Source organism: Saccopteryx bilineata, chromosome 6 (genome assembly GCF_036850765.1).
Source record: "Saccopteryx bilineata isolate mSacBil1 chromosome 6, mSacBil1_pri_phased_curated, whole genome shotgun sequence".
NCBI classification, from domain to species: Eukaryota; Metazoa; Chordata; class Mammalia; order Chiroptera; family Emballonuridae; genus Saccopteryx; species Saccopteryx bilineata.
In genome coordinates this window covers 76,994,356-77,021,990 of record NC_089495.1, presented here as the reverse complement: position 1 = coordinate 77,021,990, position 27,635 = coordinate 76,994,356, and the positions used below count along the sequence as shown (strand labels likewise).

The 27,635-nt window shown below is 40.5% G+C and overlaps 1 protein-coding gene across 2 annotated transcripts in view; it reads right to left on the bottom strand.

The window, feature by feature from the left end:
- The window catches only part of KLF12 (KLF transcription factor 12), a 471,091-nt gene extending 444,355 nt beyond the window's left edge, over positions 1 to 26,736 (bottom strand). For both annotated transcript variants that reach the window (XM_066234031.1, XM_066234032.1), the window contains exon 1: positions 26,582 to 26,736. The gene's annotated coding sequence lies outside the window, so the exon portion shown is untranslated. The remainder of the gene's footprint in view (positions 1 to 26,581) is intronic.
- Positions 26,737 to 27,635: the final 899 nt, after the last annotated feature.

Below are 27,635 nucleotides of genomic sequence, written 5' to 3'. Positions count from 1 at the left end.
CTCATGTGTAGGCCCACTGACTTCACGCTATGCTCGAAGCTGCCAAAGGGTATGAGCCAAAGAATAAGTTATGAAGCATGGATGGAGGGTGATTTTTCAAATATCTTTTATATTTACTACAGAGACTGACTGCTAGAGTCTCAAATAGAGCAGCTTCAGGTTGACAATGTGGCTTCAGGAAACCACTCTACTCATAATACCTGCAATTACTGAGATTTTAGATAGAGTGCTCATCTCACAGCTGGGGGGACAGAAGCAGGACAGGCTATTTGATACACATTCCACCTTCTCCAGGCCCTTTCTCCCAGCGCATTCTTCCTCCTCATCCAAACTCAGATGCAAAGTTTCTTCCTCAACGAATCCTCCAAATTAACAAAGTTAATTAACAAAGTTGCACTCTTCAACACTTTCAGAATACTCTGTACAAATTTTTATTAAACAATTTATTGTAACAATTTTATTTGCTTAATTAAATTTTTTTTTGAATTTCTGGTAGCGAAACCCGTGTCGTGCTCAACTCTGTACCCCTAAGCATCCAGCAGAATGCCTTCCCCATAGTGAAGGGGATTGGTTTCCTCTGGCTGCCCTAACAAATTATTACAAGCTTGGTGGCTAACAAAAGAAATCATTCTCTCACCATTCTGAAGGCCAAAAGGGCAAAATCAAGATCAGGCATGGCCAACAGCTTTTGCCCCCGAGCCAGATTAGAAAGGAAACTTTTTTCACGGGCTGGACGAAATATTAAAATTAAAAAATGTTAAATATAAAAACGATTCATTTAAGTAAACAAAATTTTATTATGTAATTTGTTTATGAATAAATGTGAGTGAAAAAATTTAATATACAATATTATTTTAATAAAAATATAATTACATACCATATAAATATCCAAACTGTATCGCAATCAATTGAAACAATATTTAATTAATAGAATGAGCTTTAAGGGGTTATATCACAAATAAAACAATTACTTCGTTTTACAAACAGCCTGGACATGTTTTCAGTTATCAACTGCAGCTATTGTCTATATGCTACAATGCCACTTGATTCAGCACACTTGACTGCAAAAATAACGAATTGTTTGACCTTGGGTGCACACTGGCAAACTCCGCCTAAAAGAACGTGGGTTTCACATCACTGCTTAACGTCAAACAGTTCATATTGAGCACAGACGAGTACAAAAGTTGTAAATCTTTATAATGGAATTTTTTAAAAAAAATAAATAAGTATCGCAAATCCATTCGACCGATTATTGGAAGTTAACCCTAGATTAGTCACACGTGAAATTCTTTTCTGCGTATCACTATCTTCTTAAATATCTCGATTTCCAATAATCAAAGATGCTTCCACTTCTGAGTAGTTGAGATTTTAAAGTAGTGGAGAATATTAAATTTTTAATCGTGGGCCGCATAAATTCATTACACGGGCCATATGTTGGCCACGCCTTATCAAGATGATGACAGGGTCACACTCACTCAGAAGGCTTACAGGCATCCCCAAACTACGGCCCGCGGCATGAGGCCCCCTGAGGCCATTTATCCGCCCCCCCCCCCCCCCCCGCCGCACTTCCGGAAGGGGCACCTCTTTCATTGGTGGTCAGTGAGAGGACCACTGTATATGGCGGCCCTCCAACGGTCTGAGGGACAGTGAACTGGCCCCCTGTGTAAAAAGTTTGGGTACCCCTGCTGGAGATACTCCTCCCTTGGCTCTTCCAGTTTCCGGTGGCTGCTAGCATCCTGATTGATGTTCCTTGGATTGTGGCCATATCACTCCACTCTATCCCTCCATCTTCATACTGCCTTCTCCTCTTCATACACCCACAAGGACACTTATCATTTGATTAAAGGCCCACCCAGCTAATCCAAGATGACCTCATCTCAAGAACATTATTTACATTTGCAAAGACCCTTTTTCCAAACAAGGTAACATTTACATGTTCTGGGATTTAGATTTAGTGGCTTTTTCAGAGCCACTGTTCAACCCACTGCATTATGCATTCAATATATGTGTTCATTTTTCTCACCTTATATCAAATAAAATAAACCCCCAAAAGAGAAAAGCAGAAAAAGTAAAGCCTTTATTTCCTTCTCTTTGCTAAGATCCTGTTTGAAAAGCTATCACTGAGGCATAGCCAGAAGTTTAGACAGCAGTTTCTTCCTGAACCCTACAAATTATTCTACATAATGACCAACAACGTATCTTTGGAGATCATTCCTTTACTCCTAGGGAAAAAAAGCCCGAAGTTATATATCCTTGCTCACAAACCAACAGTTTTTGTTCACACAGTAATTTTGAAAAGACTCTGATGAGCCTTTATATATGGCCATGGATGCTTTAAAGCATGTGTAATTTTACTTGAGTGCTAGAAAGTCGAACTATTAAGAACACCCCCTTATAGAAAACTTAACAAAGAGTTAAATCCTTATTTCTCAAGAATTTAGGCTTTGGATCTCTTATGGACTAATATTTGCATCTACCCAAAATGTAAATATGTTGAAAAGCTAACCCTCAATATGACTGTAAGTTGGAGATAGGGCCTTAGAGGAGATAAATATAGATTTAATGAAGTCATAGGGGTACTCCTTAATCCAGTAAGAAGGAACACCAGAACTATTGCTCTCCTTTTCTCTCCCTCTCTCTCTCTCTGCCATGAGAAGACACAAGAAGGTAGCCACCTACAAGCCAGAAAGAAAGATCTTACCAGGTATCATCCCTGCTGGACATCGACTGGTCTGAGACTTCTAATCCCCAGAACTGTGAGAAAATAAATTTCTGTTGTTTAAGCCATCCACTCTATGGCATTTTGGTATGGCAGCCCAAAGACAGGATATTAATATAATCCTATGCACATTATAAATACTCAATGAGAATGGGTTTATTTCCATGACTGATTGTTCCACTATACAATTTAAAATTTTATAATTTTTTTTTTTTTAGCGAGAGAGAGAGAGGAAGAGAGATGAGAAGCATCAACCTGTTGTTGAGTCACTTCAGTTATTCATTGATTGCCTTCTCATACATGCCTTGACCAGGGAGCTCCAGCTGAGCCAGTGACCCCTTGCTCAAGCCAGTGACCTTGGGCTTTAATCCAGAGACCTTTGGGCTCAAGCCAGCAACTATTGGGTCATGTCTATGAACCCACACTCAAGCTTGCAACACCACACTCAAGCCTGGTTGAGCCTGTGCTCAAGCTGGCAATTTCCAGGTTTCAAACCTGGCTCTTTAGCATCCCAGGCGATGATCTATACACTGCGCCACCACCTGATCAGGCAAAATTTTATAACTTTTTAAAAGTCTTTTCAGAAAATATTTTAACCATATGGAGAGCAAAGATTGCTATGATTTTCAAATTAAGGTCAGAAACTGTGATAACAATTTCAAAACATCTTTTAACTATAAATAGAGCTACAGTAATTTTTCTGTCTAAGGTTTGCATTATTACCTAAAGAGACCAATGAACTACTATTAATATAGAAATCTCTAGCAAATTGTTAACTGTGCTAAAAGTACATTATATTCAAAGACTCATATTCTTAGAATAAGACATCCCTAGTACCCCACCAAACCAGGGCACCAAAATAAGGAAACTTTACAAAAGAGAAAATATAAAATAATAATAAAAAAGGCAATGACCTTACTACAAGACATAATGAAAAAAATCTAGTTTTCTTATTCTTACCACAGCAAGCTATTTCCAAATAAGAGCATCACATTAAGAGAGGGCCCTTCACATTATCGACGTCAGAGATTTCTATATTTGTTAGTAATACACTCTGGTGCTAGCAGTAGAGCAATTTTTTGTCAGAGTTGTCTTAAGAAAATGGTGCGTTTTCTTTCTCACACATCAGCACTATCTGAGCTAACGGTAGCTATAAACATGAAGCTGGGGAAGGAATATTGACCATTAGTCATATGGCATATACTACAGTGTATCTTCAAAATTGATGGGAGTCCCACAGGAAATAAACAGAAATAATTATCAATTTGATAAAATTCACAGAAGTAATGAAAACTATGCAAAGAAATGACTAAAATATTGTAATTAAGGAAAACACAGGTAGAGTTGTTATTTATTTAAATGTGACTACTATACGTCCAAGGTAATAAGTTAAAAAAAAAAACCTAGATACTAAAAAAAACCACTGCATATATTTAAAAAATTATTAACGGGAAACTAAATATAGAATAAGTGGATCAGTATGGCAAAATCAGGTATAAACTCTTCCTCAAAAAGAAAAAATAATGACAATGTTAATATCAGTCTAGGATAAATTTAATTTCAATGGCACTCAATACAAAAAGGATGAGTAACTTTAAAAAGAGTCATAGAGTTGTATTTGCCAAGGAATACACAGGTTACAAGCAAGGCTATCAAAAATTTAATGAAGACATCAAAAAATAAAACTTAAAACAAAATGTAGAGGGAAAGCTCATGTTAATGCATTTAGCAATGATTTATTGGCTATGTCACCAAAATCATAGGCAACAACAACAAAAAATTAGACTAAAGCAAAATTAAAAGCTTTTGTATATTCAAAAGATACTATCAACGGAGTGGAAATGCAACCCACAGATTGAGAAAAATATTTGCAAATCATTCATATCTGATAAAGTGTTAATATCTAGAATATACAAACAATTCGTACAACAGCAACAAAAAATCCCACTACCCTGGCCGGTTGGCTCAGTGGTAGAGCGTCAGCCTGGCGTGCGGATGTCCTGGGTTCGATTCCCCACCAGGGCACATAGGAGAAGCGCCCATCTGCTTCTCCACCCCTCTCCCTATCCTTCCTCTCTGTCTCTCTCTTCTCCTCCCGCAGCCAAGGCTCCATTGGAGCAAAAGATGGCCCGGGCGCTGGGGATGGCTCCTTGGCCTCTGCCCCAGCCGCTAGAGTGGCTCTGGTCGTGACAGAGAGACGCCCCAAGATGGGCAGAGCATCGCCCCCTGGTGGGCATACAGGATCCCGGTCAGGCGCATGCAGGAGTCTGTCTGACTGCCTTCCCGTTTCCAGCTTAAGAAAAATACAAAAAAAAGAAAAAAAAAAGAAAAAAAAATCCCACTAAAAAATGGGCTAAGGAATAAAATAGGTATTTCTTCAAAGAAGATATACAAATGACCAGAGAACATAAAAAAATACTCAACATCACTAGTTACTAGAAAAATGCAAATCAAAATCAAAATGAGATATCATTCCACACTCATTAGAATGGCTATTATTTTTTAAAAATCAAAAAAAAAAAAAATAGCAAGCATACGAGAGGATGTAGAGAAACCGGAGCCCTTGTGAATTGCTGGTGGAAATGCGAAATAGTACAGTTGCTTCAGCAAACAGTATAGCAATTCCTTATAAAATTAAACACAGTATAATTTAAATATACACAAGTTCTATTTCTGGTTATATACTCAAAAGAATTTAAAGCAGGGAACTTGAAAGACATTTGTACGCCCATGTTTATGTGCTACATAGTAGATAAATAGTAAATCTTCCTTAAAAAGAAGGAAATCTTGGTCCTGGTCTGTTGAGTCAGTGGTAGAGCATCAGCCTGCTGTGTGGATGTCCCGGGTTCGATTTCCAGCCAGGGCACACAGGAGAAGCACCCATATTTGGGTGCACCCTATAATGCCATATTTAAATTCTATTTCAAACATTTTTTCTTTTATTGTTAAGGAAATGTGCAATGCGGGAATCTGATTCAAAAAAAATAGCTGATTCAAAAAAAATGTAAAGCTTTCATGAACAAATACACAGAGGAAATGGATTAAAAGAATTATATATCTACCACAGGGGCAGGGGGGGGGGGCAAAAGCCATGATCCAATGATTTACACATAAGTATTAGCCTTTAAGGGACAGTCTCAATTAAGCTCATAAAAAGACATGAATATTTTCTAAATTTAATTATGCATCCACCAACATGTTTATTAAAAACTCTAATTTAACACCAAGAAAAATATGGCCAAATCCCACTTGTGACTACAGACATATATATTCTATACATCATTCTAACTTATCAAACAGAATCAAGCAAAGTTATACAATAATAAATACAAAAAAGCAGGAGTTTTCCTTTATGCAAGGATAGTTCAATATTAACAAATCCTCTGATAAAATGATTTATAACAGTCACATAAAGTAGGAAAAGATTACTAATAATAGATAATAAAAAAAACATAAAATTCAACTAATATACCAAAATAAAGAGAAATTTAAGCACATCTAAGGCTAAACAGGTCCAGAAAGAATGTAAGATGAAGACCTTATGAAATCATATATATATGTGTGTGTGTGTGTGTGTGTGTGTATACATACATACATATATATAGTATATATCAAAGAGTTGGCATCACCAGGTGATCTGTGTTCCAATGGGTAACAAGCTTCTTCACACAGAAATAGGACATTGCCTTTGGCCATGATCATGTAAAGAGTGAAGAGTCATAAATGCAGATCAGAAACAAAAAGCAGAATGGTGGTTACCAGAGGCTCAGGTTGAGAAAGAAATGGAGAGTTGTTCAATGAGTAAGGAGTTTCAGTTTTGCAAAACGAAAAAGTTCAAGATATGATGCACAACAATGTGAATATAGTTGACATTACTGAATGGTATGTTTAAAAGTCAATTTCTGTTAGTTGATTTTTACTACAATAATTTTTATTGTAATTTTTAAGTAGATAAAGAAGAAAACTACTGCTATTTTAACAAATTCTTAAAAGCTGAATGAGGGCTAGGAGAGTCACTTAGTATCCCAGGAGATGCAAGGACACCTGCTCTTCTGTGCACGCCTCCTCCGAGTGCTAAGACAAAGACTGAAAAGGACAGGAAACCTAAGAGAGCCTCCCTTGGAAGTGCTGACACACAGGGACAGATCAGCTAACATCCCAGACTCCACTATCAAATGAAGCAAAAACTATCTGCCATAGGAAAAGGGCCATAAATACTCCTGCCCCATCCAGGGGAAGGTAGACTGCTGCCAGAGAGAAAAAAGATATCTGCTCTTAGGAGAGAGAAGGGGATGGAGGAAGGGAGAGGAGATACAGAGAGGGAGGGAAAACTGGGATGGGGATGGGGAAGGGGTCGGGAAGGGGTTGGGAAAGGGAAGAGGAAGGGGAAAGGGATGGGAAAGGGTTAGGAAGGGGAAGAGGAGAGGGAGACAGAGAGGAGGATAGAGGGCAGGACTGGGATGGGGATGAGGGATGGGGATGAGGGATGGGGATGAGGGATGAAGAAGAGGGATGGAGAAGAGGGATGTGGAGGGGAAGGGGAGGGAAAGGGGAGGGGACAGGAGAGGGGAGGAGGTAGAGAGGGGGGAGAGGGGAGGAGATGGAGGGGGAGGAGGATAGAGACAGGGAGTGGGGATGGAGAAGGGGATGGGGAAGAGGATGGGGATGGGGATGGGGAAAGGCACGGAGAAGGGCATGAGGATGGGGAGGGGAGGAACAGGAGTGGGAAAGGGATGGAGAGAGGGAAGGGGATGGAGAGGGAACAGAGAGAGAGAAGGGGATAGGAAATCCTCTGCCTATGCCTCTTCCCAGGTTCAAATAATAATAGCACCTGCTGGGTGATGGACAGGATTCACACACATCTGACCCTGCTCTAAACACTAGGAAAAACTCTCCTGCCCCTGGAGTAAGGCAAGAAATTCACTCAAGCCCAGAATTTGATATTGACTCAAGAAAAGAGGTTGGTCATATGATGGAGCAACAGGAAGCTCACTGAAACAAAAGCCTGCCTCCAATGATAAAAGGCAGGGGTTTAGCTGCTACAAGAAGGGACAGCCCTGGCCGGTTGGCTCAGTGGTAGAGCATCGGCCTGGCATGCGGGAATCCTGGGTTCGATTCCCAGCCAGGGCACACAGGAGAAGTGCCCATCTGCTTCTCCACCCCTCCCCCTCTCCTTCCTCTCTGTCTCTCTCTTCCCCTCCCGCAGCCAAGGCTCCATTGGAGCAAAGTTTGCCCGGGCGCTGAGGATGGCTCTGTGGCCTCTGCCTCAGGTGCTAGAACTGCTCTGGTTGCAACAGAGCGACGCCCCAGATGGGCAGAACATCGCCCCCTGGTGGGCATGCCGGGTGGATCCCAGTCAGCCGCATGCCGGAGTCTGTCTGACTGCCTCCCCGTTTTCAACTTCAGAAAAATACCAAAAAAAAAAAAAAAAGGGATAGATATCCTGTAAAAGTGCCAATTCAGGCTTAAGTACACTAGGCCGGTCTAAGACTGAATTGAAGCTGGTGCAAGGGAACTAAAACCCCCACCCATTTGTCATCCACAACGGCACCCAGCCTGGGGTAGAGACCAAAGCACAGAAAGAGGCTCCTTGTGTCACTGGAGTTGAAGGCTGACTAAAAGTTGAGTCAGGAAAACTGAGAAAAAAAACTCTGCAGCAGTTCAATCAAGTCTCACAGAAGTATCAAGATAAAAGCAATGCATTTCTGAGGGAATTTAGAGTCTCTAGTGATATGACAGTTCAATAGCAACAAGAAATCAGTAACTCAGCACATTGACCAAATTTATCCATCCGTCCCTCTATAAACACCACACAGAGAAAGAGGCATGTTCATTTCTTAAATAATAATTACCTCATCTCTACCATTGTTTCATATATAACATCATGAAATCAATAAAACACTGCAAACCACAAAATCAAATAAAAAAGCTATCTATTGTTAAGGGATAAAGCTATCAACAGAAACAGACTCTGAGATGGCAAAAATTGTAAAACTATTAAATCAAGACTTTAAAATAATTGTGATTAAAATTTAAAAGAATAGGTAGCAGTCATTAACAGAAATTAAGAAGTGATATGAAAATCTTAGAAATATAACTTTATATAAAAAATAAATTATTTGGAGATATTCCAAGATGGCAACAGAGAAGGCAGATGTTCTAACTTCCATCTCTCAGGGCCAAATTGGTTAACAAATAATTTAAGAACTATCTCTCTGAAAAGCCAACTTCGGATGATATGAAGAGGAGTTTATAACCAAGGATCACAAAAGAAGCCACACTGAGGCTGGTAGGAAAGGCGGAGATGCAGAAGGGCTGCCCCGCTCCCAGGAGCGAGTGGCGGCTGAGGGTCTAGAGGGACTCTCACTGTGGGGAGGTTTGTCCTGAGAAGGGAGGGTCCTAAGCTATAGACTTGGCGCCCTAGACTAGAGCCCCAGAACCTAGATGAGGCTCCAATACAGCATTTGGCGCTGAAGAGAGACAAGGTTTCTGTCTGTAAGTACTCTCAGAGATGTAGGCTTTGTCTTGCCTCCTTTGGGTAAGGGCCAGCACAGAAAACCTCATTCACAGTCACTTACTCTGGGCTCTGGCGGAGGGAGGGCTGAGAGGACTAGAGTTGCGTGAGGTGATTGTGAAGTTGGTGGCCCAGGAAGAGACACTATGGGGAGTGGCTACCAGAACCCGTGCTGAGTCATTCTTCAATACCAAAGTCACCATCTTTCTTTCTCCCCCGCCCCAAGTGAGAAGCAGGGACGGCAGACAAACAGAATCGTGCATGCGCCTGACCAGGATCCACCCAGCATGCCCAGCAGGGGGCGATGCTCTGTCCATCTGGGCCATTGCTCCACTGCAACTGGGGCCATTCTAGTGCCTGAGGCAGAGGCTATGGAGCCAACCTCAGCACCCAGGCCAACTTTGCTCCCGTGGAGCCTCAGCTGTGGGAGGGGAAGAAAGAGATAGAAAGGAGAGGGGGAAGATTGAAGAAGTAGATGGGCACTTCTGTGTGCCCTGGGTGGATATAGAACCCAGAACTTCCACATGCAGGGCCGAGGCTCTAACGCTGAGCCAACCGGCCAAGGCCAGTCACCATCTTTCTTGGAAAGAGAAGTCCCTCATGAGTAACATCAGCCTGGGGAAAAGCAACCGCCCCACCCTATGGAGACTGGGCCTGTGCTGAAAAACCAGCCACGAAGCAGGGGATGCTGTCAGTGACTCAGTTTTCTGGCGCTGAGGCAGGAGCTTTCCCCACAGTCTCTTGATAATATGACTGGTGCTTCTGATTTATGAGACATCAGTAGTAGACTCTGTCTGGATTGCGGGCAGACCACACCTCTGGGCCTCAGAGGGAACACCCACCAGACTACTGATGGCCACATCCTACTGAGGTCTATGAAAAAGGTCTGGTCAGATTGATACCTGGAGCCTGAGGTGGAAGTCACACCCACCACCCTTCCTAATCCCTGAATTGCCTCAGGCTCTACACTCTACAAGAGGTTTTTACAGTGGATGAGCCCAACAAGCAGCCAACAGACAGAGGCTGTAGAAAGCAGAGCTCAGGGAACCTTTGATCTTTTGCTGATTCCCACCGACCCCATCCCAAAGCCCAGTGCACATAAAAGCCAGCCTAGGTCTGCAGCTTGGTATCTCCAAATGCACCTGGGCTTAGCACAGGCAGCCACGGACTCTGGTTTGCTTGTAGCCCCAAGAAGGCTGCTGAAGGCCAGTCACAGGCGGTATCCCTCACTGTTCTTTGCTGGGTTCCCTCCAGGAAGGCCTAGGACCAACACATCCAGTGTCCAGCTGTGGAGAACATCAGAGCAGGACCTAATGACCCTTGCTGGAGGCATGTCCAAAGGGAGGGCTTGTCAGACACCAGGCCCAAGTAAGGCGAGTTCCTCTTTCTGTGGTCAGCACGTGGCACAGCGGCTTTTGCATGCATTGGACAGGGTGGACCTTCACAGTTGGCCAGCCTGGATCCTGGATATCGTGCCCAGCTGGGCCAAGTTGCCCCTTGGAAGATGGTCATTAAAGGTGTGGGTTCCCTGGAGCTTACTGCTGGGCCCAGTTAAGGGGCTTAGCCACTTTTGGGGGAGCACAGTCAGCTCCTGAAGCAATCTCTCTTTGGTCTTCTTCCCTGAGATCAGGGGTTCCCCAGATGGAAGAACTTCTGCAGAGGGGACTGTCAGCCCCACCCAATCTAAACCTGCTACTCACCTAGCTGGGGAAAAAAGAATTGGAGTATCCAGCAGTGTCTGAGGGATAAGGACTTGGAGTAAGGGCCACATTCCCCAGACCAAGCTCCAGACCAAAAGACCCCTGAAGTAGGGGGTCCCACAAACATTGTATCCCCAACTTCAGCTGCCCTAACCCATCAAACTTGTAATGTACAGAGGAGTTGGTGGGATAAGGCCAGAGCCCACATTAGTCTTTCTACAGGAGACTCTGTGGGAAGACCACGCAGCTACAAGAAGAAAGAGAGCAGCTGAAAAGTGGAGGCAAATCTTACAGAGCTTGGGACTTTCACAGAGCTGCTGTCATCTCTAAGCAGGAAAAACCTGATCCTTACAAACAGGTTGGCCCCACCCACACTACACAGAAAATGCAGACACAAACAATGAATATAGCAGTAGCTCCAGACTAGTAGGCCATGGCACATTACAAACAACTGCTGATGCCAACCCAAGAAGACTCAGAACTAACACAACCAGTAGTGGGTGGCAGACAGCACCAATGCTATACTCAGCTAACTACACAAGCAGCATGCCTAAAGGAGGAGTCCAGCAGGCACCAGACATTGAGGAGAATAAATACACCCAATAAGACAGACACTGTACAGAGTCTAATAAACAGGATCAAGGTTGACCCTTAGAGCCAGTCAGGCTGAAGGGATAACAGCACCCATGAAAGGGCCAACTGCATTCAATACCCACATACAACAGGAGGGTAAATAATACCCTCAAGAAGCATCCCTAGAACAAGGAAATTAGGTGGTTTGGAGGTCAGTATCACCGAGTTCATCTTCCTCATAAAAACACAACAAATTTCAAAGTCAGAACAGAGCTAACTAATACACAGACAAAATCGGCAAAGAAATATGACTCAATTGAATCAATCAACAAGAGAAATCCCCAGAAAAATAACTAATAAAATGGAAATAACCAAACTTCCAGATGCAGAGTTTAAAATAATAGTTATTAGGATGCTCAAGGTTCTTAGAGCAACATTGGATGATCACAATGAGAACTTATACAAAGAGATAGCAAGCATCAAAAGAACACTGAAATAATAAAAAAGAAACCATCAAAAATGGCAAATACAATATCAGAAATGAAGATGCACTAGAAGGAATTAACGCCAGGCTAGATAAAGTGGAGGATCAAATCAGAGATTTAGAGGACAGGATAAACAAAAACACAGAAGCAGAGCAGGAAAAAGAAAAGAGGCTAGAAATGACTAAGGAAACTCTAAGAGGACTCTGCAACAACATGAAGACAAACAACAACCACATCATAGAGGTTCCTAAAGAAGAGAATGAATAAAGGATAGAGAACCTGTTTGAAGAAATCATAGCTAAAAACTTCCCTAAATTGATGAAGAAAAAAGTCACACAAGTTCAAGAAGCACAGAGAGTCCCATTAAAGAGGAACCCAAAGAGACCTACACCAAGACACATCATAATTAAAATGTCAAAATTAAAGAGTCAAATAAAGAATACTAAAAGCTACAAGAGAAAAGCAATTAATTACCCAAAAAGGAACCTCCATAAGACTGACATCTGACTTCTCAACAGAAAAACTTTAGGCAGAAGGTATCAGCAAGAAATATTCAAAATGATGCAAAATAAGAACCTACAACCAGTACTACTCTATCTAGCAAAAGTAACATTTAAAATTGAAGGAGAAATAAAGGACTTCTAGACAAAAAAAAAAAAAAAAAAGTCTCAGGGAGTTTATTACAACCAAATCAGTAGTGTAAAAAAATGTCAAAGGGCCTGCTACAAGAATTAGAAAGAAAAAAAAATCAGTACATATCAATAATAACCTCAAATGTAAATGGAGTAAATGCTCCAATCAAAAGACACAGGGTAGCTGCATGGATAAGAAAACAAGACCTAGCCCTGGCCAGTTGGCTCAGTGGTAGCACACTGACCTGACGTTTGATTCCGGTCAGGGCACATAGAAGCAACCATCTGCTTCTTGACCCCTTCCCTTCTCCTTTCTCTCTCTATCTCCCTCTCTCTCTTCCCCTCCGGCAGCCATGGCTGCAAGTTGGCCTCAAGCACTAAGAATGCCTCTGAGGAGCCTCCACTTCAGCTGAGGAGCCTCCACTTCAGCTGCTAAAAATTACTCAATTGTGAGGGTGGCCCCAGATAGGCAGAGCATTGCCCCAGACAGTGGTCACTGGGTGGGTCAGTGAGCACATACAGGAATCTATCTCCCCTCAGCTCGCTTGGAAAAGAAGAAAAAAGGAAAAAGAAAACAAGACCCATATATATGCTGTCTACAAGAGACTCTCCTCAGAACAAAAGATACACATAGAATGAAAGTAAAGGGATAGAAAAAAATATTTCATGCAAATGAAAATGAAAAAAAAAACTGGGGTAGCAATACCTATATCTGACAAAATAGACTTTAAAACAAAGTAAGGGATAAAGAAGATCACTACATAATGATAAAGGGAGCAATCCAACAGGAGGATATATAGTTGTCCCTCACCATATCGTGGATCACTTTTCACAATCTCACTGTATCGCAGATTTTAAAATTATGTATATCTAATTTTGTATCACGATTCTTCGCTATATCATGAGATTCTGTGGTATATCAGTATTTTTATATATTTATTATTTTAATTATTTTTACAGTAAAATAAGTATTGTCTAGCCTAAAAAATTGAAAATAATATAAAAAATATTAGTTAAAACATTAGAATATTAAATCGATATAAAATATGTAACGTACGGCAGATGAGTAGACAAAAACTTCCACATATGAAAAACACAGCTACAGCTGCTTCTGCTTCAGCTAGTTCACCCACATGAGATCGTACACAGCACACTATTGGCTGATGGAGGGAAGGCAACCAACCAGAGCACTGTGTTCTGTATCCTGAGCGCTGACTGGCTCTGCAACCGTAGCCTTAAAATATATATAAATAATAAAATAAACATAAGGTCGCTACTCTGAGAAATCTCACCTGTTGTGGGGGGTTATGAAACCTAACCCCTGTGATAGATGAGGGGCCATGATGATCAAGTGGAATCTATTCTAGGGAGACAAGGCTGGTGCAAGATTCACAAAGCAATAAAATATGTGATTCATCACATAATCAAAATGAAGAATAAAAAAACCACATGGGAATATCAATAGATACAGAAAAAGCATTTGTTGAACTCTAGCACCCATTTATAATTAAAACTCTCAGCAAAGTGGGAATACAGGGAACACACCTTAACATAATAAGGACTATATATGACAATCCAACAGCCAATATCATACTCAATGGGCAAAAATCAAAAGTAATCCCCTTAAGATCAGAAACAAGACAGGGATGCTCCCTTTAACCATTCTTATTCAACAAAGTTCTGGAAGTCCTAGCCACAGCAATCAGACAAGAAGAAGAAATAAAAGGCATCCAAATTGGAAAAGAAGTAAAAAGGTCATTATTTGCTGATGACATGATACTGTACATAGAAAACCCTAAAGTTTCAGCCAAAAAAACTACTAGACCTGATAAATGAATTTGGCAAGGTGGCCTGATATAAAATTGATATTCAAAAATCAGTAGCATTTTTCTACACCAACATAAACTGTCAGAAAGAGAAATTAATGAAACAATACCCTTCACTGTTGCAAGAACAACAACAAAAAATAATGTACCTAGGAATAAATTTAAACAAGGAGGTAAAAGACTTGTACTTGGAAAATTGTAAGACATGGAAAAAAGAAATTAAGGAAAATACACACAAGTGGAAGCATATACATACTGTGCTCACAGATAGGAAGAATTAACATCATTAAAATGTCCATACAGGCTCTAGTTGGTGGCTCAGCAGACAGAGCATCGACCCAGCATGTGGAAGTCCCGGGTTCAATTCCCAGTCAGGGTACACAGGAGAAGTGCCCATTTGCTTCTCTACTCCTCTTCCCACCCCCCTCTTTTCCTCCCATAGCCATGGCTCAAAAGGAGCAAAGTTGGCCCCAGTCACTGAGGATGGCTCCATGCCCTCGCCTCAGGCACTAAAATAGCTCAGGTGCCAAGCAACAGAGTAGCGGCCCAGACTTGCAGAACACCACCCCCTAGAGGGCTTGCCAGGTGGATCCCAGTTGGTCGCATGTGGAAGTTTGCCTCTGCCTCCCTGCTTCTTAATAAAAAAATAAAAAAATAAAAATATATATATATATATATATTTCACATTTAAATACCATAAGTAGTAGTACCTCTGCAGTTGCTAGATGAGATGCTGCCCCACTCATGAATCATTTGATTAAGCCAGTTAGATCTTCAAGACATTAAAATAAAAAATAAACACCATAAATGCTCAGTTTTGAGCTGGTATTAAACATTAAAAGAGATAATGCTTTTAAAATGTATATCATACACATTTTAAGTACAATAAATGTGTGATATATTCAATACATTTTTTTGTAAGAAAAAAACTTAAAAATTACATGCTTACATGGAAAAAGCTTTTCTGGTAGGATAAAAATACTTAAAAGATACTAAAACATAAATCTAAAAATATCCAGGGTATTATTTTTAGATACATTAAAGATTAAAATGAAGAAAATAAACTAATCCAGAATAGCCAGTATGGCCCTTCCTTTGGGCTTAGCTGCACTGCTTTTTCCGGGGTCTGCCTACACTTCAGGATATAAAGCCTATGTTTTATTTACCTTTGTATTCTCAGCACAAGTCTTGGTCACAGTAAGAGATGAACCATCTCCCTAATTTTCCTCAAAGAATTATGGATGCCTCTAATTTCAGGGTTAAGTTGTATCTCTGGGCTGATACATATGTAGGGCTTTTTTAATGTTCTTATACAGTGCATTTTGGAAGAAGAGAAGAATTCACCCAATTAATATTTAATAAACATCTCATATGAGCTAGACACTAGATAGTGGCACCTCTTTTGTACAATGTGGACTTTCAAATTTTTGGCTTATTAAGACTAAGTAAAAGTTAGGAAGAGATCAGTAGAATAAAATGAAAAAAATATATTTTACTGGTGTTGCAAATCAAGGTTCTGGTTTTGACTCGCACACTGTCTAGTTACTTTACTTACTTCGGTTTAATTTTCCTCATCAATAAAATAGTAACATGTTCAATATATCTTGTATAGGATTGTCAAGATTAAACTAAAACCACTCTGTAAACAACCATGCACTAATTTTTTACTTGCCCATACTTCGTAAGTATTCTAAATTGTCTTAATTACCAAGCCCTTTATAAATAAAACTCAACTGCTTCAGCCTAGAGCCTTTGTATAATCCCAATAGAGAGCTCAGTGTAAAATAATTCCAACAATGTTCTTTATAGACTCACTAAGAGTTCATTTCTTCCTTGTTCTATAATCTCTCAAAATAAAATATTTTTGTGTGTAGAAAAGCTAATACACATCCAGGAGATTTCACTCTTTAGATATCTAATGAATTTAATGCAGACTTTCTTTCTAAATGTGCCTTCAAGCAACACCTCTGATAAACTACAATTGACTTTGACCTTCTGTAAAACTGAACAGTTTTCAAGTGTTTCCTTCCATTGTTCTTCTGTAAAATAAATAAATAAATAAAAATCCTTATCCCTTTATCTGAAGGTTTTTGATCAAGACTAATATTTGCATCACTTATAAATAAAATATCATATATCAAATCTCTTCATCAATATGAAAAAATTCATTAGATAATATTATATAAAGTATATTTTTGAAATTTTATTAATCAATCATTTTATTTTGTTTCACCCAAATAAACTTTCCCTAAACCTTGCATGTCCTACTAGGCAAGTATATCACATGATTTATTTCTGGAAAAAAATTTTTATGTGTGTGATTTGGAAAATGACAGAAGCTTAACTAAAACACCATAAAGTCATCTAAAAAATTACAGTAAAGGGGGTGTGAAACTACCCCAGTTGCCAAAATACCTTTTTAATATACTTTCTTCCACTTACAGGTGTGCTTTGCTTTTCTATAAAAAGTAAACTATCAACTATCTCCATGAAGGATTTTTCCCAATTCCTGAAAGCTTTAGTATCTCAGATAGAAGCAATTTTTCCCCATGTATTTTGTTTAAAGGAACTTGGTCCATTTATCACAAATTACTTTGTGCTCTAATTTTCTACAGAAGTCTTGCCTTCCCTACTTGAGCGTCAGCTCATTAACGATGAGGTCCTACCCATTTTCATATGTAATTCCAGATACACAGTAGAGGCTACGTAAGTGTAGGTCAATTGGATAAGTAGGCATTTTTTATAGAGATAAGATGCTTTTTATACTTTTATTATGCCTCTGACTTTAATTGCTTTATCAAATAGCAAAATGCATACTGGCCAGAATTTACTGGTCTACTATTATCACTATAAAACATCCTGTAGCAGTTGCCTTCAAAATTTGTTGGATTAGGTCTCATAATTTGTTTTAGTACACTCATTAGCAAACAGAACTGGCTTCTGTATGGAAGCAAATATCCTAGTCCAATGATCAACAAACCGCGGCTCGCAAGCCACATGCAGCTCTTTGGCCCCTTGCGTGGGGCTCTTCCACAAAATACCACATGCGGGCACAAAGGCCAGTTTAGGGGTACCCTAATTAAGTTAATAACAATGTACCCTACCTATATAATTTAAGTTTAAAATTTTGGCTCTCAAAAGAAACTTCAATCGCTGTATTGTTGATATTTGGCTCTGTTGACTGAGTTTGCCGACCACTGTCCTAGTCAATGTACTATATTCTAGTAAATGCAGCATGTCTATATAATCTACAATAAAATAATGCAGTTAATGCTTTTCTAGTAAATGTAGTGTGTCAATATAATCTAGATTATACTAGATTATACACAATATCTGTACTATAATACTCTCACTTTTTGCTCTACTCTATATAATAAAACTAACTCTGGAAAATCTATTTAATAATGAAGAGATGTCAGGTAACACAACAAAAGTTCAAAGGCTTTCCAGAGTTCAAATCTTTTCTTTAAAGCTAACTGGCTATTAACCATGATGGCATTACTTTGGTGAAAATCAGTTTCCACCTCTATAAAATAGAAATCATGTACTCAATAAGTATTTCTTAATAAGAAAAAGAAAATCTCGCCTGACCAGGTGGTGGCACAGTGAGTAGAGCGTCAGACTGGGATGCAGAGGACCCAAGTTCGAAACCCCGAGGTTGCCGGCTTGAATGTGGGCTCATCTGGCTTGAGCATGGGCTCACCATCTTGAGCATGGGGTCACTGGCATGAGCATAGAATCATAGACATGACCCTATGCTCACTGGCTTGAGCCCAAAAGTCACTGGCTTGAGCAAGGGGTACTGGTTCTCTGTGGCCCCTGGTCAAGGCACATATGAGAAAGCAATCAATGAACAACAAAGGTGCTGCAACAAAGAATTGATGCTTCTCTTCTCTTTCCCTTCCGGTCTGTCCCTATCTGTCCCTCTCTCTATCTCTCTCTGTCTCTGTGACAAAAAAAAATAATAAGAAGAAAGGAATCTCTTTTTTTGTGTGGTAAGGCCGGTGGCCATGGCCGTGCAGGTTTCCACTGGATTAGGGCAGACGGTAAAGGAACTGTGGAGCCAGAGGATGGGGGGCCATTGCAACAGCGGACAAGCAAGGAGTCAGGGCATCCCAATGGCGGCAGGCAATCCGACAATCTGCCGCCCTGAGGACAAGCCCCCGCAGCCTTTCATAGACTATACACACATGGTGCTGCCTCTTGCTCATGCACCAATCAGGCAAAGTACAAGGTGAGCAAAACTAATACACTTGTTTAACCAACATGTGTATATATACAATGCATTCCTGAAAACTTGATAATATGTATAAGGGGCCAAACATGTTTTAAAAGACCTAAAGAAAATTTATAAAATCTGTAATTACATACACTCTATTAAATACTATCATCAAAAAATAGATGTATAGCTTGACCAGGAGGTGGTGCAGTGAATAGAGAGTCGGACTGGGACACAGAAGACCCAGGTTCTAAACCCCAAGGTCACAGGCTTGAGCACAGGCTCATCTGGTTTGAGCACAGCTCACCAGCTTGAACCCAAGGTCTCTGGCTTGAGCATGGGGCCACTCGCTCTGCTGGAGCCCCCAGGTCAAGCACATATGAGAAAGCAATCAATGAACTACTAAGGTGTCGCAACAAAGAATTGATACTTCTCATCTCTCTCCCTCTTCCTGTCTGCCTGTCCCTACCTGTCCCTCTCTCTGATTCTGTCTCTGTCACACACACAATAAAATAGATATATATAGCATTTTGTATGATCTGTGATATTATTTTTCACAATTTATCAGGCTAACTCCATTAAGCATTTTCAGTAAAGATTCCCTTCTCAGGATACCTAATGATTTCTTGTTTCAACTGTCTATCAGATGAATAAACTGTTTCTCATAACTAAAAGCAGCACTTTAATTTTCCCTTTTTTTCTATTCATTTATTAATGAAAGGCCAAAAGTAAAATTTTCAAATATTTTTTCAAATGGAGCAAAGTCACAAGGGGGTGTGGGGGTTGGGGGCAATGTCCTTTGAAAGAGAGCAACATCACACAATGGCTAAAATAAAAAAGGTATTCAAGAGCTGATGTTCATAAGCCAAAAGTCGGTGTGTACAGGGTACTTTAGGTGTCTCAACATATAAAAAGAAGTCTCAATTATTTGAAAGTCAACTATACATAGTTGTTTACTTGAGTACATATAAATAAGCTAACACATGAAAAGCACAGTGCCTAACTTCTGTATTACAGTAGCTGCACAATAAAGAGTAGCTATTTTATTGTGTTGCTACTATTCATTCTGAATGGCTCTTCTAAAAGAGGCATCAGTCTACTGGAACAGACTTATAATCAAGCATTCAGAATGTACAAGGTTCTATAAACTAGATGCTCTCTGAACATTATCACAATTTGAATCCTCAAAAAAGGTCTGTGATGTTGACATTATTCTTGTTTTTGCTTTTATTTACCAATAAGTAAACTTAGACGTGGAGAATTAATTTGTTCAGTTAGCTAACAACTGGTTAGAGGTTTCAAATTCAGCATTATTTGACTCTACTACAAGGTTTCATTTTGCAGGAAGAAAAAAAATTTTTAGAAAATGTAGCGAACTGTGAAACTGCTAATAGGGTTGAATATATTTACCTAGAGATAAAAAGACTTAGGTAGGAAATGACCATGATTTTGGCAGTTAGCTACTGAAAGCATTGTCATATGGACTGCATTCCTCAACTTGTTCTTTCAATAAGTATTTTAGCACTATATAATCAGTCATTATATTAGGCACTGTGTTAGAAGCCAGTAAAGTAACTATGAAGAAGATTCATTTCCTGCTCTCATGGGGCCTATTATCGGGAGAGGACAAGGCAAATCAAGAAGCAATTAGACCAGAAATTGTGCTCAGGGGCCAAAGAATACAGACTGGAACCCAGCATATTCTTAAAGCAAAGGATGATAAATAAGAGTCACACAAAAAGTGATGTCTAACAGTGACTGTTACAACTGAACAGAAGTTAGGCAAGGCTTATGTGTGACATGGAAAGAGTCTAAAACGAGTTATGTTGATGAGCTAAGTTTGAGTTTGTTCTTTGCTTTTGCAAGAACAGAGTGCTTAGGCAGAGTCTGAAAAAAAAATTGTTTTGTTTCCTAAGGAGAAAATGTGGCTAGGGAGAAATTATATAAATTAATATTTTCCTTAATTTTCTCAAATTTCTCTAAAATTTGAGAAATGCACATGGAAGAAAACTGTGTGCATATAAATAAAACGTGTTCAAAAATTTTCAAATACCCATTCAAGATCTCCATCATCTACATTTCTCTATTGGGCATATGTTGTGTCACTACAATGTTTGAGACTTACCAAGGAACTTGAAGCCATAAATCAGACATAGCTTAATCAACAGAATCTTGGCTTACCTGGGGCTTTCAGTTCAATAGACTGTTCTAAATTATAGTATAACAGCACAAATTTAATGAGTCTATAAAAAAATTAAGGGCATTTTTAATGACCTGTTGATAGAAGTTTTAGTTGACTCATTAAAGAAGTAGACTAGAGATTTACAATCTCTAAATAATCATTGTTGATCTTTATTTTCAAAGTTCTGTAACTGTTCATAGGAACTAGATTTTCATGTATTTCTTTTCTTTTGAAAAGCTCAGATACTTCACCTGCTTTATATAATGTTCATAGCAACTTTTATACCAGCTACATAGAAACTTTTTAAAAGTGATTTTCTCAAGGTCACAGAGCAAATCTCTGGTTAGACAGGAATGGAATGCATGACCTTTGACTGCCAGAAGTTTTCTACCCACCCTCAGAAATTCTTTCTCTATAAGTGTAATTTATATGCTCACTTTGAGAAGCTGGAAAGTTCAAGTCTTTTAGGGCAGAGGGTAGGAAGTAGGTAGGGAGTGGTTTTTCTGTCAATCAGTTGCCACAACCAGTACTTTACATTTTTACAAAGTAATTTTTAGACATATTATCTCACTTTACTCACCAGAGAGTAAACTACATATTGTTCTTCCCACCTTACAGGCTCAGAGAAGTTAAGAAGTTTCACCAAGGTCATCCAGAGTTTGTAAGCAAGAGTCTCGACTCAAACTGTTATTTCTGCCACTTGAATCAGTACTAATTCCAGGCTATATAATCTCAACAGACACTTAACTATACAATGAAAGAAGGTATTCTTTACAGTTTATTTCATTTTTTACAATAATCCATCATGGTTGCCATTAGGTTTATTGGTTTGGTTTTTGGGGGACAGTGTTGTTTCCATGTTTTATGATGACTTTGCTCATTAATCTCAAGAAAGAGCAAGAATAATATTACTAAATACAAAATTTGAAAAAAACAGTATGTTCCCCCCCCTTTTAATATAAGTGGGGGGGGACTCTTTACTATAACTCTTAGTCATAATGTATATGGTTTGTGGATATGTACAAATATAGATAAATATAAAAACACATTTATACATATATCTACACATATATATACATATATAAAATGGTAAATATATTATACATAGTATATACTGATATACCGTTCCAGAAATTATTGTGAAAAGCCATATACAGTAGAGCCCTTCATCTATGGTTTTGTTTTCTAAGGTTTCAGTATCCTGGGTCAAAAAGCATTTCATGAAAATTCCAGAAATAAACAATTAATATTTTAAATGATGTACTATTCTGAGTAGCAGGACGAAATCTCGCAACATCCAAGTCATTCCAACCCAGGACATGGCTGATCTCTTTATCCAGCATATCCACACTGTATATGCTTTCCGACCCTTAGTCCTTTAGTAGCCCACCCTCCAGGTTGTCAGGCCTGCTGTTATGGTCTCACAGTGCCTGCGTTCAAGTAACCCTTATTTTTTAATACTGTCACTGTAGCACAAGAACAGTGATGATAATAATTCGGATATGCCAAAGAGAAGCCATAAGCGCTTCCTTTAAGTGAAAAGATATGGATGGATAGGAGAAAACAGTATACATGGTGTTCCATACCATCCTCAGTTTCAGGCGTCCACTGGGGTCTTGAAACATATCCCCTGAAGATAAGGAAGTACTGCTGTATACTGATAAACATGGTGAATGTAGCACCTGGAACACAATTCCTGGGTGCTTAGGCCAGCCGCCAGCACCAGTAACAGTGGCAGCTTCTATAGTCTCTGAGGGTAGTAGGAAAACTATCCCGAAGCTCTACCATTCGTTTTCCCCTCTCACCTTCCCTGCAGCAGTACAGCAAGTAGCAAGGGCTTTCTGCAAGTCCATCTGTACCTGGACAGCAATACTGTTTGGACCAGTCCAATTACTGTACTAATATTTTAGAACACATAAAATGGAATTAGCAATAAAATAAAAGTACCACTTTAAGTAGAGGGGAAAATGTGGGGGAAGAAAGACCATCCAGGACAGAATTCTTTGGGTGACTATCCTGTCATCTACTGCCAGACCAAAACAAATTTTTATGAAGCAATATGACTACTCAAGTAGCCACTTTTATGACAATCAACACCCAAAACCGAAAAATCCTTTTGTAACACAATTACTGAGAATATATAGAGAAAGTAACCATTTAATCCACAGCATGTGTTCTCCACGGCAAAACTCAAAAGCTGACATCAGATGAGGTGTGGCTGGTCTATGCCTTGAAAATGAATTCTGGCCAGCTGAAGTCAGAGAGTCCTCTGGACAGGCTTGGGATTTAGAAACCACCAAGCAGGGCTCATAGAGCCTAAGGCTGTTGACCTTCTGGGCACAGGGCAAGGCCCATCTGTTTATGTGCATTTTGATTTTGGGAGGGGTGGTTGTGGTGGATGAGTTAAGTCTGAGGTTATAGGGTGTTGCCAGTGATTTAATTTTAATATTTTTACTCTTACATTTTGTACATACTTAAGACTGAAAGCTGTGTGCATAACTTATAGACTGAAAACAAATAAACATAAATTTTAAAATGGAAAATAAACAAGCATTCGGCAAGATACAGATATTTCCACTCTACTATCACATGGTATGTTCAAAATATAAATGATAGAGGTAAGCTGCTGAAACCTATTATAGGAATTATTTACAAAACTGTAAGTCGTTTTCTAAAAGAAAAAGATAACCATGGTATCCATTCTGAATGAAACTGGGGATTTTTAGCTCTCGTTCATTAATCAATACGGAAGCAGCACAAGTTGGGAAACTTTTCTAAACAAGAAAAACTTTTCAAATGAGTTTGTGCCATCTCTAGTTTTGTAGGAAAAAAACTATTTTATATTAAATTACATCTAGTTTATTAATGTGGCATTCTAAGAATGTTTCTCGCACAATATAAAGAAAACAAACCATTTGACACCCCCAGTCTTATGTGATTATTCTAATGTTAATTTGCAAATATATGAAATCCTACACTTTCCATTTTGTACAATGGTGAAAATGTCCAGGACCTTTACATATTCAACCTTAACAGTATTATCTCACTGCTCAGTATAGGCCTAGAAGCCTAAGCTTAGAAACACACTTATGTGTCTTTGCATAGGTTTAAAATACAAAAAGAAAAATCTATATTTACCACTAAATTATTTCATTAAGTTGATAACAGCCTGTTTCATGATATGACATTTAAACTCACTCTGAGTCTGTTGAAGTCCATGTTTACCTTTCATAGGAGGAGGGGAAGTACTGTAATCCCTGAAGAACAAATTTTTAAGTGACCAGAAAACTACTGCTGTTATATATGTGCTGCATGCGTGCTCTTGGGAATGACCACGAAGCATCCTCGCTTGTTTTCCCCTTGGCCTGGGGAGAGAGCACACCAGGGTTTGCAGTCTCTTCCCTTTCTGTACACACAGAGGCTGCAGCTGTAGTAAACAACCACCAGCCAAGAGTTGCTAAGGTCAAGGTCTCGAATGCTATACCAGGACCAGTTTTCTCCAAATGACATTCAGTTGTTGAAAAGGAACTTCGTGGAGCAAAAAAATATTAAGGGTTCATTAGCACAACAATTTCCATTTAATAAACAGTAAGACAAAGCATTCTAAAATAAAGTTTGGCTGACCAAAGTGTCTTTTAAATATGCATTAATAAATAACTGAAGCACTTCACAAATAAACAGAAACCCCTCAAGAATGGTTTGTTTACCAGATACAGCTATATTAGTTATAGTTTTAGTTTATAAGTCATAAAAATTTTATGTGGAAATATTCCAAATTTTACCAGCTTAAGTATATTTCATAATAGTAATTAGAAGGTAGAATAATAAACCTCTTTCCTAAATACATTACAAATCTCTGCCTATTCTTGTATCTTCAAATTTCTCTCTCCTCAATCCAAAGCAGTTTAATATACTCCAGGTAGTCGCCAGATTGAGCAGGCTGCAGCGATAAAGAATAACTTATGCAACTGAAATATTTGTCCTTCAACATCCTATTTCTACAAAGCTTCTGCAGTCAAATATTCCAGCCTAAAAGCACACCCCTTTATCATAACCAATCCCTACGTTGTTTTTTTTTTATGTAAACGACATTTGAATGAAGTCTGAAATAGCACAACGAGGTGGGTTTTTTGGGAGGGGGGGTTCGGAGGGGGTGAAGAATACTGTTTGTATTAAATGCCAATTCCAAAGGGCATTTGTTAGAAGATGGTATACACCCACTCTTCAAAGTGACCACTCCTATTCCCATCACAGGCTACTGCTTGTTAAAAAAAAACACCCAAATTTATGTAAAAGCATTTACGTATCTAAACAACTCTATCCTCCAGTAAGAAAAGGGCATGGAGGCGGTTAGGTGGATTTGCAAAATGACGTGTATTTGATTGGCAGATGTCTACCAAAGCCACTAGATGCACATGCACTAAATGTAAATAGAGTTGCTCATTTCCCCGGTGTTACAGGAAACTGAGAGAATACTAAAGCTGATTTAAAAATAAAATATCCGAGTGCTACACGGAGAATTCTATTAGCCACTGGAATTGCTTAAAACAATTCATAGAGAAACATACTTAAACCATCTGTACAGTTAAATTAGAGAGCTGACAATATTAACCACACAAACTGTTTATCCAGATTACACATTCCGTTGTACTAATACTCTTTAACTCAACACAGTCAGCTTTTATCAACTGAATTAAGGCTATTACTATTAAAGTATGCAAAACTCGAAGCGCAGGATGAAGGGGGTTGGGAAGCTGCAGGGCATATAACAAAGGAATTGATACTTTTTCCAAGCAAATACACTTCGAAACTGAACTGTTGAGTGCACCCCACCCTTTTCCCCAAAGATAAAAGTTTGCAAAGTTCCAATAGGCAGTTCTCTACTTAACAAAAGGATTGATTCTCTCCGTAGGGGAGCATCTAACAAGAACACCAACTAACGTCGCGGAGGTCAAGTCAGAGTCCTACGAGCGAGCTTGCAAGGCAAGAAGTGGCTCCCAGGCCGGCTAGGCGGACCAGGGTGGACGTGCAAAGTTGCCCTTGTCAACTCCGTCCAGGTCCCCCGTAATTGAAAATAACAGCCACGGGACAGCCCGTGGCTACGTCCACGGACAAGGCACTGTAGCAAGTGACAGTTACACATCATTACGACCAGAGACAATAATGAATGTAGCACCAGGACCACTATTCACGCCAGCAGTGTCATCTCCGCCTTAACCCCTTCCCTTCCACTCGCTCCAGCGCACACCCACAGCCCACACAGCCCCGGTGCGGTAGCTATTCACCCAACTCGCTCTATTCTTGGGGGCAAACTACTTCCACAACCCCCTCCCCAATTCAGTCCTGGTGTTTTATTTCTCATCCTTGGCAACTGTCAGGCAAACACTGCTACAAACAATTCTACTAGGGATCGAAAAACATTGACTTAATTCATGTTACTTGTTAAGTTATTTAAATATATATATATTGGCCCGGGGTGGCTCCTTCTTTCTTCTCCACGAATCCGACAGACGCTACTTGCTTTGCAATAGCATCGCCCTCCCTGGGCCCCATCCCGCTTCCCAACACTTTCCCCCCTTTAAGAACACAGACGAACCAAAATGATTTAACTTGAGCAGATGACAGAAGGAAAATAAAACATGTTAATAGAATACGGTCTGATTTGGGATGGCAAGAAAAAAAAAGAGGAGGGGGGTTGTTTATTTTGATAAGAAACGGAATCGGCACAGACCTGAACAGAAGCTGCAGAGCAGGAGAAATTGTTTTCTTTCCCTCACAGAGTCCCCCTCTCCCTTTCTCTCTCTCACACGCGCGCGCACACACTCTCGCACACACACGGCGTCACCCGCGCACACTCACACGCACACTCGCACACTCGCACACGCACAGGCAGAGCCTCTCAGCTGCTCTCTGCAGTTCTCAGGAAATGAATGGGGGGCAACCCAGGGAACTGTTGTACTTGCAAATGACTTACCCGGATCACATGACGCGCTAAATGTAGGGTGGGCCGGTGGGTGGAGGCTGCCGAGACGCGAGCCCGGGTCTAGCGTGGGGAGCCTCGCCAGGCCCGCATCGAATTACCCCGGGGCCCCGCCGAGGGGGTTGCAAGACGCCGCTTCTCCTGCCTTGCAGCCCGCAGCTCAGGAAACCGGAGAGGCGTGAGGGGGGTGGGGTGGGGCGGGGTGAGGTGCAGGGGGTGAAAACACCAAACCCCCAAACAAAAGAGCTCCGGGTCCTTCTCCCCAGAAACAAAGCCCCGCCGCTGCGGGCGAGCCCCGGGGTGGGGCCGAGGGCGGGGGCGGCGGCGGGGAGGGGCGCGCTCAGCAGGCGCTAAATCGCTTTATTGCCATAAAATGGGGCCCCGGAGCCGCTCCGCCCGAGGATTAGGAGGCGGGCTCTGAGTGTGATGGTTGAAATCCCCTGTGGGAAACTAACCCCTCCCCGCTCGCGGAGGTAGAAGGCAACACCCACTGCCTGGTCCTCGCCTCGCCGCCCGGGCCGCCGGGCTGGGGGGTGGGTCCGCGGAGCCTCCACCCCGCCCCACCCCGCCCCACCCTTGCCCCCGCCCCCCAGCCGCTGGCCTCCGCCGCGCTTGCCTTTCACCTGCACCACCTTGCTGCGGCACCCAAAATAACCTACACATGGCCATCGCGCCTTGGGAGCCGCGGGCCCTGGGTAGCCCGTGGCGCCTCGCGGCGGGAGGAACCCCCGGATTTCAACTCCCCGGGCGAGGACTCGCGCTGAGCTGCGAGAAAGTCCCCTCTTTTGTGTCAGAGCGTGCTGGG